Source organism: Eucyclogobius newberryi, unplaced genomic scaffold, assembly GCF_026437365.1.
Source record: "Eucyclogobius newberryi isolate DKJ021-1_F unplaced genomic scaffold, fEucNew1.0.hap1 SCAF_14, whole genome shotgun sequence".
Classification (NCBI taxonomy): Eukaryota; Metazoa; Chordata; class Actinopteri; order Gobiiformes; family Gobiidae; genus Eucyclogobius; species Eucyclogobius newberryi.
The window spans coordinates 9,246,214-9,258,859 of NW_027315768.1; positions in this window are offsets into that span (position 1 = coordinate 9,246,214).

The following is a 12,646-nucleotide window of genomic DNA, read 5'->3' on the forward strand; positions in this document are numbered from 1 at the left end:
GCTCGGGGCGTCGTTAGAGCCACAGCTCCTCCTGATGGTGCATTTGTGTACTGCAGGTTTAATCTACACTGCTGCACATTGTGGCACTTTATGGACAGCATTTCTTTGTATAGTTTGTTAGATCCTTAATCCTGGTTAAGACCTGGTTTAGTCTGCCTTTAGTCCTAAATTTATCTTATTTAGAGCTTCAGAGTAAGTTTAAGTTCTTGTGATAAACTTGTTTTGCCAAAGTATAGTACTTTGTATAGTATAGTCCTGTCCAAAATATGTGTTTATTTCCGATTTAAGACCTGGTTTAGTCCATGTCCATTCTTCATTTAGCCCTGGTTTAGTTGTGCATATTGATCTTATTAGAGATGGTTTAGTTTATATATAATCCCTGTTAAGACCTGGTTTAGTTTATATTTAAACTCATTGTTGAATGATTTTGTTCTTGGTTTAGTCGTTGTTGGTCTTGGCTTGAATCTTTGCTCAAACATGGTGTTGTCCGGTTTTAAACCTTTGTTCATTTTATGCTGGGACACATCATGGGAAACAAATTACAAAACAAATACAACATTGACAATATTAACAGCAAAAAATGAAGTTAGTTCATTTTAAATGTCTGTAACTGCATCAAGGAACCACTTCAAGGTGTCCACACGCACACACACACACACACACACGCACACACACACACACACACGCACACACACACACGCACACGCACACGCACACGCATACGCATACGCTCAGGCTCGCACACACACACACACACACACACAGGCTCAGACTCACACACACACACACACACGCACACACACACACACACACACGCACACACACACACGCACACGCACACGCATACGCATACGCTCAGGCTCGCACACACACACACACACACACACAGGCTCAGACTCACACACACACACACACACAGGCTCAGACTCACACACACACACACGCACGCACAGGCTCAGACTCACACACACACACACACACACACACACACACTCACAGACACAGGCTCAGACTCACACAGACACACACACACATACACACAGACACACACACACACACACAGGCTCAGACTCACACACACACACACAGGCTCAGACTCACACACACACACACACACACACACACACAGACACAGACACAGACACAGACACAGACACACACACAGGCTCAGACTCACACACACACACACGCACGCACAGGCTCAGACTCACACACACACACACTCACAGACACAGGCTCAGACTCACACAGACACACACACACATACACACAGACACACACACACACACACAGGCTCAGACTCACACACACACACACAGGCTCAGACTCACACACACACACACACACACACACACACACACAGACACAGACACAGACACAGACACAGACACAGACACAGACACAGACACACACACACACACACACACTCACAGACACACACACACAGACACACACAGACACTCACACACACACTCACAGACACACACACACAGACACACACACTCACAAAAAAAGAAATACGAACAAAAACACAGATCCAAACATTTATTAAACTATTAGTTTATTATGAATTCAATTTCTATTCATACTTTATAAGGCCGATTAACATTACTAATCATGAAGTGGTATCAATAGAGGCTCATCGATTTTGTCAAAATATGTAATCATAATTTTGTCAGATGTGCAGTTCATATTTTAATAGTTGAATCAAAAGTACACATTTTAAACATTTGAATCCTATGCATTTCAGATTTTTTGTGAACTACAGGGGTAATAGCATTTACACATGATAAAACGATTCAATTGCAATACATATAATAGCTCTTGTATCAAAATGTTGAGTAATTTTGTTAAATAGTGACTGATTGTTTGGATAATGGTTTTGACGTGATGAATCCTCTTCGTCGTCGCAGCCCTACAGGACACAGCAGTTTGTTGTTTTGTCGAGCTGCTCGTGTCACCTGATCCCGCAGAAGTCATTTAGCCAGCAGCCAAATCGCCCTGTCCTCACGCTAATTGACAAAGAGAGGATATTGTTCTCTGGTCGCCATGGAGACAGTGGCTCGAGACCCTGGCCCTGGTCCGGATGGATGAATGCTTCTGATTTGGCTTCCTGTTTCACATCAATTTCACCTCAGCACTCACGTGGGAGAGAGTGGATTTTGTTCTCAATCTAATGAATAAAAATAAAAGTGGGAGGTATAGTATTTAAGTTTAAGTAACGAATACCTATAGGATAAACCGAATATGTAATGCAATAGAATTTCTGAACCCAAGTGGCTATGTTTGCTAACTTTGACATTTTGCTTTTGGAGTTTATTGTTCAATGATGCAGCAAATAAAATATAAATAATAAAATGTAGATTGCGTAGATTGCAATAATTGGACATTCAGATATATTCCACCTTCGAATATCAGCAAAAAGGGTCCGTGGAGATGAATTATATGAATTATACTTGATTTACGATGTGGCTAAAGCTAAAGTAAACACAAAACTACTACTGTATTTCACTTTTTTGCACTTTTACACTGCTATTTAACGTCTCTACATATTGGGTTTGGATCATGTTAGATGAATCATGCTCAGGAAAAGTAATATTTTGGGTCTTGATGAGAGTGCCGTGCGTCGATAAACAGGAAACTGCTGATGCTAACGTACGCTAGCTTTGTTTTGCTAAACATGCGGGCTCAACATATAAGTTAGCATCGGTGGAAATACGGCGGTTTAACACAAGATCAAGTCTGCTTATGCTGAGAAATTATTCTTTTCTTTTTATATCCATCTTGTTTTTGCTTGAGCTTGTTTCACTCTTATCCAATCATCTCACAATTGTGTGTAGCTCCTCCTCGCTAAAGTGCCCCAGGAGCCAACATGAGCCAGGGCACTACGGAAACTAGACTTCACATAAGACAGTAGAGACACTTTAAGTCTCAATATCAACACATGTCCCGTATTATACATTCTATTTCACAATCTGAATACTTCTGTTCCCAATATTTCAACGCTAACGGTAGTACCTTTCTTGGTCTATGTGCAACGTTTAACAAAGACTGAATCCAGACTCTGAACTGCAGCTGCAGCTAAAGATCATTTGATTTTTTTAGTCATTTAAAATTCCCCTAAAAATACCAGGTTTTCACTAAACCGGATGAAGTCAAGATGACGCTGCTTGAGGTTGTCCTGACTGAGTACATTACAGGTGAAATCGTTTTGGATCACAAAGGATGTCCTCTGTCATTGGATGTAATTCCTACTTTATATAAAACATCTTCTCTCTGAATCTGTTTATAGTCCAGATAACCATTATTTGATGACTATATATATATATATATATTATATATATATATATATATATATATATTAGTTGAAAGTTATCTCAAATAGTGAGAATAATTGGTATCAGCCCTACTTTGAACTCACGCTTTCAAATAATAATTAACACATCTTGTAGTTAACAATAGTATTTTTTTCATATATATCAGACAATAGGTGAGATGATTTTTAACGGTAACTTCATTAACAAAGAGTACAATAAATACAATGGATCAAAAAAGTAAGAAACCAGGAAACACGACACGTGCACTTAGAATCGTGACGAGGGACTAACATGGGACATTCTTCTACAAGATCCAGCAGCCAACAGGGAAAACAGCTTTTAAGACACGTGTGTGCTTAATCCATGACGTCCCAGGTTTTTTGGGTAGTCACATTTTTGACGTCCTACAGACATTTTTATCATCGAGTTGCCTAATTTCCAGGTTAGAAATGATTTTTTTCATGGTAAATGCATACATTAAGTGAGTTTTGAACAGCAATTAAAAAAAACATTATGGGGGAATGCTGATAATTTTTGCATAAACCTTGTTAAGGTGCATAATTATGACAGGTTAGGCTACTACTGCATTTTCACTTACCGTATTTTCTGCACTATAAGGCGCACTTAAAAGCGTTTAATTTTCTCAAATTTTCTATAGTCCGGTGCACCTTATATATGAAAAATTGTCGAAAATAGACCTTTCATTGACAGCATGTCTTATAATCCAGTGTGCCCTATAGTGCGGAAAATACGGTACGCACATTAACATAGATTTTGCCAATTTATTTACAAATTTTACTCCAGTTTAGCTATTTTTGTGGTTTACAACTTTACTTCTTTTAAATTAAAACATCACTGTCTAGCTAGCTGCTTTCTACTGTTTTTACACAAATACATTTGTGCATACATGTTCCCTTTATTATACAGATGGAATTATGTTATAACTTTATGCACGTCATCAACATATTGTGGAACTCACTTTCTTAAATTTTCTACTTATTTCCAATCTGCTCAAATGGAAGGAAGAACTGTAAAAAACACATCCGCAAATCAGAATGTGTTGAAAAAGCAACAACTGCCTCTTGACTGGTCTAAAACCATGATAAATATTACCGCAGGTGCTCTCCCACTTTCCCCATAATAAGAAAATCCTTTTGATACGCACCTTAAAGTCTTCAGTCTAAAAGCAATTTCCCCACTTCAACTGTGTTTTGAAGTACACTTTTCAAACACTTTAGTTAAATAAATTACTAGATGCAAAAGTTATTATTTTTACTTTTGCATCCTTGCATAAAAGATCTCTTTGACCTTTTTTGTCTCAGAAAAAGTTGATTTTTCATCTAAACTTCAAACACGCCGCTTCAAAAGACACTCAAATCCGGATCCACACAAGAGGAAAATTACCCCGAGGCTGCCTGCAGAGGAGAAACACTTTAGCATTTTATTTTCTGTGATGAAAAAAATAATACTACTGAAACGGAATAAAAAATGAGAAAATATCAGAAATAATTGTGTGTTTTTTTCCTTACAAAAGCTTTCGAGTTTGAGTCAGGATAAACAAAACAGAGTAAGACCTTGCAGCAGTTCAGATTCAGAGCACAGGCAGCTCAGAGAGCTGAAAGCTCGGAGAGGTTTTTGTTTTGGAAAATCAGACACTAAAGAAAATGAGTATTTGAAGTGGGAGCGTGTAACCTGGGAAGAGAACCAATCAGAGCCGAAGGACACAAAGTCAAACCAACAGTGCTTTTGAGAGAGGGGCCGTTAAAGAAGACATTATGCTTCTCTGCGGTTTCGAAAAATACTTTTTAAATACTTTTTTTTACATTGCTCATTCACACTTTTTAACCTTTAACTTGTACGATTACTAGAATTGTCACACACGGATGCATCCATTATATAGTATTATGACTTGCAGTGACAGCTAGAAAAAAAGACGTTCGAACTTAATTTGGAAATGGAAAAATGTGAACGACTATTGACCAAATGGGATTTTTTTTTCTTTTAATGTTTAATTTGCTGTTGATATCTATTTTTATTATCATTTTATATTTTGCTCTGGTTGTGTTCTGTTTGTTTTTGTCTTTTATATTTAGAAAAAAATAAAATAGAACAAATAAAACCAGTATATAGTATTATATTTTTGTGATTTGACGGCAGCATTACTGTAGTATTACTGTATGCGGTTGCAATATTGTGTGGTTAGCTCTAGAGGGTTTCCTTTGAGGGTCTTGAGGAGAGGGTCAGGTTGTAAGTAAGAGTCATAGATTGTTTTCTTTAAGACAAAGACTTTCTCCAGGATTCACTTTCCACACAGGATTTGCTGAGCTTGTTGTATTGTGCTAGCAGCTGGACAATAACTAAATGTTGTCTGCTAAGTCCAGATCCGATGGTGCTACTGATGGGTGCTTGAGGACCTTTTGGGTGTGAGGGTGCCGTTCAGCCTCACAGTAACTGACCTCTTTTCACAGAGCGTAGTCCAACACTATGAATAAATAAGGGCTACAATATCTCCTTGAAATTCACCGGCTCTTATGATGAAGTCATCATCCATCCATAAATTACTAATGCTTCAGTCGCAGATTAAATCTTATTTTTGACCGAAAACGCAAAGGAAACCAGTATCTCGTCATTGGTAACTTGGTTCTTCTCTTCTTTTCACAATAATCTCCACGACAGGTGATGTTTATCTACATTTTTATACCTTAGGTCTGATGGGAAGAGTTTCTCCAGAGGCATTCATATGCACAAGTCTAGGAATTGACAGAACGTAGAAATAATGTAACAAAAAAGAGGTTTAAAAAGGTTATATGTTATGCAGAACATACGTATAATTGTATTTAACCATGCTTTTTGTGTTTCCTCATCAAACCACACTTAAAGAGTTTTGCAGGTTTTCATACACACGTTTAAGTAATATCCCTGATTAAAACACTAAATAGTTGGTCCTACCCTAATCTTTACCAGTCTTGTTCTGATCACTTCAGCTCTCCAGCAGCTATTGTTTTAAGTATCTTTTGAACCGTTGCACACCTCAGTGTATGGTGTCCTTGCACACACTACTAAAAAACAATCACGGTTCAGGTCATTTTAGATTTTTCATACATATACATTATTTTTTGAGGCCAATACTAATGTCCAGGACGTTTGAAGCCTTAATATGCATGATACAAAACCTGTAACAAAAAGCAAACTGCTAAACATTCTGATCCAACACAAGTCCATGGCACATGTTCTTGTGAGTTCATGTAATCACGCTCAGAGTGACCAGTGAGTGGCAGAGTGCAGCGTGGTTGTCAGCTTCTGTGAGGCTGATGGGCCGATGGATAAAGACAATTGGTATCAGGTGGTTCCAGCATGTCCCGCCCCCGCTGCTGTGAATGGGACCAACCCACCAGTGAGATAGAGACTGGACCAATCACAAGGCTGAATTGTGGTTTGGGCTGAAGTAAAAGGCAAAGCTTCTAAATGAACCAAAGCAAACATGCAACAGCAAGTTTGAGCAGAGTCTAATTTCACTCTCAAAGGGGTGCTGAGGTTTATTAGGAGTATTTATTTTATTATATTTTGTCGTCTTTTATTAACATATTTTAATAAAAGACGATTTACCCGTAGGTAAATCTGTCCTTTGCATTTGACCCATTCCTAAGTGCCGCTGGAACATCTCGTGGGTGCAGCGCCCAGGGACCCATCCCCACATCTGTGAGCTGGGCTCTGTCAGGACCACCTTCGCTGGAGGATTTGACCTCTACTGATTATCACTCTTTGCAAATACTTTTAAAATGCAACACACATTGGGTTTGGCCCTCGACATGTTAATAGATATCACTTTTGGCCCATGTACACATTTTGGCCCGATGAGGGAAAAGGTTTGGGGACCCGAGGTATAGAGAGACAGGAAAGAAGTGTGTGCTATTCTCTCAACTTGTTTTGCTGTTTCAACTTGGACAGTAAGTAGTGTAATTAATGCTAGAACAGCGGCTATGGCTTGTAGTTGCATTGTCCCTTTGATCAACTTTTGTTTAGTTTTAAAACTTACTTCATCTGCGTTATGTAAGCAATTTAAAATTCAAATAGTGAGAAGATACACAGACTCTCATTGCATCACAATCTGGCTTGTTGCAGCTTTTACCTTTTTTAAAACTAAATTTCAATATTTTCCTAAAGTACCTCATTAGAGCTGGAGTGCAGAATTTTCACACAACAAAACTGAAGTAGGTATTTAAATGACTAATTCTGCTCTCACAAAACCCCTTGGCACCCCCTTTGTAAATATTCACAAGGACTCATTTTCAGGCTCGGCTTAAACAGCTTTTTGTGAAACTCATGCACACGGCCCCAAGCACAGCCAATAAGAGCTCTGCTTTCACAGCCAATAAGAGCTCTGCTTTCACAGCCAATAAGAGCTCTGCTTTCACAGCCAATAAGAGCTCTGCTTTCACAGCCAATAAGAGCCCTGCTTTCACAGCCAATAAGAGCCCTGCTTTCACAGCCAATAAGAGCCCTGCTTTCACAGCCAATAAGAGCCCTGCTTTCACAGCCAATAAGAGCCCTGCTTTCACAGCCAATAAGAGCCCTGCTTTCACAGCCAATAAGAGCTCTGCTTTCAGCTTTTATTTCCGGGTTTATTATTAGCTGTTGAGAGTGCGCAGCCATCTCATTTTTGTCGCGACATGCTGCTATTAAAATAACCCTTAAGTAAGGCTGGGTCCCTCACGATTCAATGCGATACACGGCTCACGATACGATATCACAATTTTGCGATACACGCGATAATCAATATATTGCTCATGATATTCTACGATATATCACTATTTTTTAAAGAACCCAATACATTTTAAACACATTCCTTATTAAACCACAACCTGCACAAACTCAGTGGAATACACCCATTTAAATCATCAAAATCGTCAAATATTTTGCCTAAACAAGTTTCCCTTTTTTAAACGAGCAACAAAATTGTAATGTGGTCACAAAATTATTCAAGAAATTTGACCAAAAATGACTCATTTCATTTGACTCAATGACTCATCACTTCTGATTCATATCCATCACCAAATTTATATCGCATCATATCAATATTCTGATATTTCTGCACATCCCTTGCATTCTCTTGACTAATTTGATCCCCAAAAGTTGCAGAACGTGCTTTTTTAAGTCATTGCAGTGAATAATTTGGATGCTAAAAATGCATTAAGGAACTTAGGACACGTTGCCAACAGTTTGTCACTTTGAATCTGAAACTTAACCTTTATAGAAGGAAAAAATATAGACTGCAAAGTAGCACTTCTTGGCCTGTACTTAGTATGGACGTGGTCACCTTCAAGCCCAGACAAACGTACAGCCGCTGATAGTGTTTCTGAACCGAAGATGTAGAGATGCCACGGGGCCGTAGATCACCAGCAGGAGGCACCGCTTTTCTGCCGGCCCTGTCAGCTTTTTACGGCTCTGCTTTATGCCCCGGCCCTCCACATTTAAGATAGTCGGCTGTAAATGCGTGTGTTTAATCAGGCTGTGCTCGCGCCGCTGTCACATTAGCAATGAAATACGGAAGGAGCGCCCTGCCAATATTTAAATAGAGTCATTTCATCGGATTTAACGCTTTGACCTAAATGCGATGAAGTCTTGGAAAAAAAAAAAAAAGAGTCAACCCTTAAACACTTTAACGGGCTGGGTTGAAACGGCGCTAATGCTCGAGGAAATCTAAGGAGAGTTTGGAAATGGATGTGATTAAGAGTGTCGGATGTGAGTCAGCTGAGGAGAAGGGACATGACACCTCAATGCTACAGAAGAGGAGGGATTAAATGTAGCAGTGTGTCAACAGTCCGACCTGATGGACCCCGAGAGTCAAAATGTGGCTGTTCTATTATAAGGAGGAAGGCGAATATAATGCCGGAGTAAATGGGATCGGCTGACTGTTATTGCGTGTGCACCAACGATCAGAAAGGGTTTATTTAAGTGACTATACTGATGTTTTTAGTGTTCCTGCAGGTGAACGGACAGGTGGGTGCATGTTGCGGTGGAGTTTGATTACCTAACGAGCCAAGAATACACACTTCTCCAATACTTTTTACAAAGATGCGAGTCTGGTCAATAAGGAGCACGCTTGGTCCGTCCGATGCAGTACCAATATGGCCGCTTACGACGGAAAAAATCAAGGAAATTAATAACACAGAGGACTGAAAACGTTATGCAAAAAACTCGACAAGTTTGAATTTGTTCAGAATGACGGATGAACAATGAGCTCTTCCGTTTCCCGTGTCAACCTGAGAGAAACTGTTTGGATCCCAGGCAAGAAAGTTGCATCGCTGCTTTTTAATCGTTGCCTTGACCTTCCCGACCTGTTCAGAGTTCGGTGGTGAGCAGGTTTGGCAGCCATAGCTTAATCGGGCTGCTCCGGGGAGGAAGAGAAGAAGTATCTGTAGCTCACACCAACTATAACTCGAACCGACAAAAGCTCGAGATAAGGAAATGGAGAGAAAAAACTTTGATCGCACAGTGGATAATTTCATGGACTTTTTGAACTATTAACCTGCTTTTCAACCATGAGTCAGTGGAAAATAACAAAGTAAAAAGGAAAATAGTACTGTACTTAAGTTAATGTAATGTTTACGTTTACTTGCATTGGGTACTTTTTACTTCAGGGGAGGGCAGATATCTGTACTTTCTTGCCCTACATTTTAGAACTGGGTTGAAAATTAGAAAGTACTTTTTAAGCATATTTATGATGGCAACTTGGCTGAAGGTTTTGGCTTCAAGTCAAGTAGAACAAACACAATGTAGATATAATAAAGGACCAGGAACATTTTTGAAAGTTACCGTTTCAGTCACAAAACTGAGTACTTCATCCATCATGAAGTCCTTTCTATATTGCACCCGGGCACAGAAACAACCATCTGGGATTGCCTCATGCACCAATCTCTGCGACTGTGAGTAGTATTCTCTTTAATAATGCACCGTGACAGAGAATCAACTGTCCGAGACCGTGTCGGCCAGATTTTTTCATTTCTATCATGATTCTTAGTGAACAATGTTCCTGATAGAGAAACTACACATAGGGTTACCTCTTTTCATTCTATTAGTTCTTACCCAAACCCAAATGCATTGTTCTTATATGAAGGACATTCATCTCAACCAGAGGAAATTTAAATCTGATTCACGTTCTTTAGAGCTTGTTCCGTCCTAAAAATATCAGCGTTAAAGGGCGTGTACCTGGGATTGAAGCCCCGCCCACATAGTCCTTCCTGTCGCTCTGATGTTGCAGCATGACACAGAAACAACTGACTGGGACATCTCCTGCAGTCGTTTCCATACATGGTACTTCTTCTAACTATTCTTTCCATTTGCTTTTTTTGGTCACGTTTTATGCAGTGATAACGAATGTCCCTGATTGGACGAAAAGAGGTGACCCTCTCGGTACCTTCTGCATTAGTTATTTCCTAACAAAATGCTTTGAAATATGCATTGATTATGTATTACAGACCAATTTTTTTTTTGTGTTTAGCTACTTTTACCAAATTATGCATGAAAAATGATTTAAAAAATAATAATAATAACATCAGGTACAGGCCCTTTAAGTTGATGATGACAATGACAAAGAATCTTCAGCTTCTTTACTCCCTGACACTATTGTTCAGCTTTGTTCAAGTCGATGTGGGAATTCTCAAGAGACATTTTATTTTATTCATTTTAGATTTTGAAGTACAGAACCTTTTTATTGAGGTAACTACAGCCCGGTCTGACACAGTCCCATTTTAATCTTTACAGGGCAACAATATATGTTATGCTTGTATTGGGTGTTTTAGGATGGAGCTAAATATTATTATCATGTTTTTTAATTTATATATATCATTTATTTCATTTTTTATAGAAACAAAACAGAACAAAACGATCAAAGAGAATGAAATACATTTAAAAAACACACACGTGGACATCAACACAAATGCAAACCTAATCACAAATCCCATCATTTTTTACCTACCCAGTTAAAAGTTGCGTAAATGTGTCTTTTTATAGCTTTATACCACTCCGAGGTGAACCCATCACACCCCGACGATACAAGACATATTTTCTATATATTTTATAATCAAGTCTGAATGTGAACTACCACTGCCACGGCGGCAAAAAAACCTGTTTGATAAAAGCATAATATGAGAACTCAAAGGTGAAAGATAATCCCAAATGTCTGGCCCAAAGAAACTCTTGCTCTTATCACCGCCGTGTGCTTCCCTCCGGTTAAAAGTCTGACCTTTTCTCCGTCTCCATCAGCGCTCTATGGACAGCAGTCAGCCTTGAGTGTTGCACCTCTGACAGGCGGCGCAGAAAGGCCAAGCGCGTCAAGTAAAACGCTATCAAATGAATCAAACGCAAACGGGAATCACTTTCCAAATGCTGTGTTTGTTTATTCTTATATTGGGTTTTCATTGTGAGAGAATTTACAGCAGCTTTTCTGTATCCGTGCACGGAAAGGACCCCGAGCAAAGATCCATATCGATGGAACAGACGCTCCGCTCGGCTCGGCTGCGAAAGGCCAGAGCCAAGACGCCAACAGCGGGCTCGTAATTAGCACAATTCAATGAGGCTTGAAATATAAACGCGATATAAAAAACGTATTGGTCTTTTGCAGGATAGAAGAACCCCAAGGCAGGGTTTAGAGAGTGCTGATATTTGGAGTCCGACTTTCTCGTTTTGTAAAATATATGCACCAAACTAGAGTCATAAAGTTGAAACAAAAACTAAAAATAGAATGCATAATAATAATAATTTCACCATGCAGACAGGAAGGTGACTCCACCAGGTCATGTTACAGGTCAGAGCTTAATAATGCATGTTTCCGTAGGTTTTTTGTGTGTGTGTTTTTTTTTTTTTTTTTTTTTTATTTGCAAGATTCAGTATTATTCATTAGTGGAAAGTGATTACAAAAGTACTGAAAAGACATTTTTCAGCAGACAACAGCTGAGAGGAAGTTTCTGTACTTCTGTAAAACTGTATTTTTCCTGTATTTTATGTTTTTTTTTCAGCATGTTCTTGGTGAAATCATGTAAAAACATTTTTATCTCAGCTTTGAGCAAGCGAAAATATAAAAGTAAAAATAAAATATCTACTCAGTTACGTCTGTTGATCTTTGTCGGGCTCGTGACATTTGACTCTTAAATAGTTTTCAAAATTTGTGTGAAATCTTTTGCCTTTTTAAAAGTACATTTTTATTTGGGTACTTCCATACTTTTACTTTTTAATGTGATACTTTTACTCATGTAATTTATTTGCAATTTGTAATTAATTTATTTTGAAGGAAGGAAGGAAGGAAGGAAGAGGAGGAAAAGGAGGAAGTA